Here is a 4730-nt window from a genome sequence, read left to right on the forward strand (position 1 = left end):
CCCCCCCCCCCCCCCGGTTATGTGCGCTGATTATGCTCTTACATGCCTTTCGATTGACTTGTAGTTCTAGTGTTTCTTGCACCAGATCGGTAGAGTTCTATCGCACTTTTTTAAAACAATCATTGGTGTAGTATGTAGATTCCTTCCCACATTAGCAATGTGGGAAACCCTCTCCTTTTATAATATTAGAAAACTGATTGTCAAATTTCTATTGTAGGAAACTATTTCTACATGTTCACTGCTTTGTTGAGACATAGATACGAAAGTTGACCTATAGGAATATTTTCCTACAATAGAATTGGATAGATGGAAGAACTTCAACCAAAACAAAAGAAAGGATAGAAGGAAGAACTCTCTCTATTAGCCACAGGTTAAATTTGATAGCTCATCTCGACCAAATGATTCATCATGGAATGGATTTCATTTTGTTTTTTAAACAATCCTCATTGTTTTAGCAGTTTTTACAGCAAAAAAAAAAAAAAATGACTCCTCCAAATGCCAGTTTTGAAATCACTACAACAAATCAGATTTATTTAAAATTTAACAAATGGCCAAATAGAATTTAGGAACCATGCTCCCATAGAATTTTCTCCTTTTCCCCTTCTATACATATACATATACAAAAAATAAATAAATAAATCAAATAAAATAAAATACAAATAAATCATCATTCAAAATTTCTAAAGTATTTAGCCTGGTTTGGTTACTTGTGAAGTGAGTGCATGGTAAAGTAAAATGAGATGTAAGGAATTACAAAAGAAATTTTCAATTGAGATATTGATTGAAAGTAGAGTTGATGTAAAGTTTTATGGAAATATGAAGATACATAACATATAAAAGTTGAGAATTAAAATATATTTTCAGTGCTATTTTAGATGGAAATAAAGTAAAAAATTTAATCGCCATAATCAGTTTTATATTTAAAATTTTAGTTACACCGTTATATTCAAGATAATTAAAAATAATTTTCTTCTGTTATTGTTATACTTTTCCTTCACTTCATTTTTAACCAAACCAAGGCTTAATGTTATTAGTTGGGAGACAATCCTACTTTAGACTACATTAGGGCACAGCTCGCAACTACCGACACTGACCTTGGAGGAAAGAAAGGGACTTTGATGTTATTTATTCTTAATAAATTATTAATCTATAATCAACTACTATCATCCTTAACATTAGGAAGAAAGAAAGGGAGTGTGAAGTTGTTATGCATGCAACAACGGAAGGCGATAGTTTTAAACTCACTAGATAAATCTAAGTCATTTATTTTTTTTCTTTTTTTTAATCTAAATTGTATATTCCCACTAAGAGCTAATTGAGAGAGAGAGAGAGAGAGAGAGAGAGTGCACAATAACATTTAGATAAATGATACACATGTATGGACATAAATAAGTTATTTGCGAATATCAAAATGGGTATTTGATTGAATAACACTCTAAAATTTGACATGTGGCTAATCTAGACCACGTCCTCTCTATCCAATAGTTAGAATAGACATATATTTGTTTGCATGACAAAATAGATAACTTTGTAGCATAAAAAAGGACCGAATTTCCCTACACTCAAGTCCGTTCACCATGGGACATCCAAGCCACTCAAGGGGGGGGGGGGGGGGGGAAGGGGTGCCCGTGGGCTCTCCTCCCTTGGAACCACACAGTGAATTCATCGCTCGGCTCAAAAAAACTGTCTTACAAAAATAGAACAAATCTTTGTGACAATAATTTTTTTTTTGAGGTAAGTTCTTATGACAACAATAATTCACCTATTTTAATTTTTATACAAAATTTCTAAATAATTAATTATTGTAATAACTCTTATGACCAATGATAGAAATCATCCAACCCCAATTTGTTGGTTGCCTCTCATATAAAACTTTGTCATGAAGCTCGCCGACTATATAAACAAATACATGTAGATATGGAGGTTGTTGATGATGATTAATATGTTATAATGGAAAAACATTTCAAAAATAGAGCCACTTTCATTGGCTCCTTTAGCATCTTAGTTCCTTGGATCCTTTCCATATAAACAAACAACAGTCCACCATGCAAGTGGCCTCTCTCTGCTGTCAGTGATCTGATTAAGAAGATTGTGGGATTGCTTGTTTGTCCACCAAGTGTTCTAGAAACCCCACCTTTCTTGGGGGGATGGGGGTGCTCCTATGAAAGTGTAAAGTGTAAACCCATTTTTACTAGTTCAGTAAAAGGTGTGGGATATGACATACATGAGCCGACAAATGGGGCCTATTTAGAGATCAATTCAGCTAACTAATTAGTTATGTATCTTATTAATGATGGAGGTGATTTGATTAAGGGATTTGATGATCAATTAATTATGTATCTTAATGAGGTAGTTTGATTCAGGGATGTTATTAAGGATCATAACTAAGGTGGGTTTGTTAGTTGGTTCATAGTTGGTTGACTCTGCCAACCAAAACTCTACATAAAATAAAACAAAAACTAAAAATAAAAGTGGTCCTCATGGACCACTGAGTCACCGACCAAAACCCACCCCAGAATAAGATTAAAATGTGGACCACAATAAGGGAGAAAAGTATTAAAAACACATACACTATATAAACTTAAATACACCAGTGTGGTCAACCGAGCTTAATCTTGAACAAAACCACCTGCATAGCCCATCATCCTACAGTAATGTTTATTCATTTATAATGAAGGGTGTCCCTCGTATCCTTTCGAGTGGGAATAGTACCTATAGCCTCTCATAAAGCGTTTTTATTCTTAAAAAGGTGGAAGCCTCAAGAAAGAAACAAGGGTACATGATGTCAAAGGAATATGAACCTAGGTAAAACACTTCCGGAGGCACTTTACCTACTACGAATTACTTATCATTCTGCATTAAATTAAACCTTAAACTTAGGAAACTCAAAACTAGCTATCACCCTTGTTTTCAGGCAAATTGAAGTAATTACCGTGACTTTTGTCTTTAAGCATCATGATTGAAATTGTTAAAATGTAATCACCATTTTTTTGACTTAGAATAACACAATTTTTGACTAGGAAAACTCATTATATAAGCTATGAAATCAGGATTGGCATTCCTAAATATGAATTATGACTTAGAAGACAATTTTTTTACACAAATCAAAGCACTAATCATATGTCATTGATGGAACCCATTATGTGAACATGGAAGTCAGTCCTGACCCTCACTGTACATGATGAATGATATAAGCTACTGAAGGAAAAATAAAAATAAAAAGTACCAAAACACTCAATAATTGATCTAAATTTACTCCAATAATCAAATTCTTCAATCTAGCCTGGCATAATCATTCAGAAGAATTAACAATTCAATAGGAAAGAGGCCACCTTCGAGCATAACAATTATTCCTAATAATTGATAAAAATAAATAAATATATCAAAGAGAATGCATTTATACATTTTAATACAGTGATAATCAAAATAAAGAAGGGAATTTTTAATATTTCCTTTGCATTAAACTGATAATTACTAATACTCTAAATAAAATATTTTCTCAGTTGTATCTAAATAACCTAGACTTATATAATACTTTCTTCCATGCTCTTTCTTAACATTCCAACTTTGCCCTTGTAATAATGGAAGATGTGTCATCTTTCATGACTTCAATATAATAGACTAATGTGACAAAAATTTATCATAATCATAGTCAAATTTGAAGTTTGCCAAAAAAAAATAATAATAAAAAACAAAAAACAAAAAAACAAAAAATAAAAAAACAAAAAACAAAAAACAAAAAACAAAAAAAAGGACAAAAAAAAATATGAAAATAAATAAAAAAGAAAAGAAAAGTCAAATTGAAGGATGGGTCCACTAATAATGTTAATCGCATTGCATTGGCTATGGAAATTAAATCCTTCCTCGGCATTCAGTTTCCATTGACTTGAGTTTTGGTTACTTCCTGCCTTGATTTTAAAGGAATTGGATCAAGTCAAGGTGAACTTAATTGGAATGGGGTATGAAAAGATGGTTACATTAAATCTTGGGGTGACTTTAAAGCATTACAATTAGATTCAAGACATTAATTGAGTAGGTTAGAAGCCCCCTATATATGCTAAGAACGGATCAAGTTCTCGTACGAGAATTGTTCTCATACGGGGCTGATCAACACAAATGGAATCTATTCAATAATCAATTCTGTGGTGGATTCCATATGTGTGGATCAGCGCGTACAAGAACCATTCTTGTACGGGAACTTGATCCACATTCATATATATTTTCTGGGCTGGCTATGCAGGAGCGGGTCTATCTGCAATCTTTCCTAAACTCCATTAATTGAAAAATTACCCACTACCATAAAGAGGTTAATCACATTGCTGATTTCCTTGTAGAATAATCCAAATCTTCAACTGTTATGGTGGATTTCCTTAATCATCACATTGCTCATGATGCTTTCTCTCCTCCTAGATATAGTTTTTTAATTGATGAATGATAATCCTACTGATGGCAATGCCGAAAGTGGATCTCCTCATTCTGTCAAATATATTTTTGACCTAGGATTTTCCTCGCATAGTTTCTTGTACTATTATTATTATTATTTTTTTCAATATAAATCTGATATTTTAGCCCCCAAAAAAAAAATGCATATTTGGATTAGGGGAAGAGATTGAGATAAAAGCAAACAGGAAGCATAGGAGGCTTTCTCAAGACCAGCATTTTTGGTTCCATGGGCCATGGATGAACGCAAGTTCATGGATGTCGTTCAACTACTTATGTCAGGATTGGAT

The sequence above is a fragment of the Macadamia integrifolia genome, chromosome 7 (assembly GCF_013358625.1).
Source record: "Macadamia integrifolia cultivar HAES 741 chromosome 7, SCU_Mint_v3, whole genome shotgun sequence".
In the NCBI taxonomy this organism is placed as follows: domain Eukaryota; kingdom Viridiplantae; phylum Streptophyta; class Magnoliopsida; order Proteales; family Proteaceae; genus Macadamia; species Macadamia integrifolia.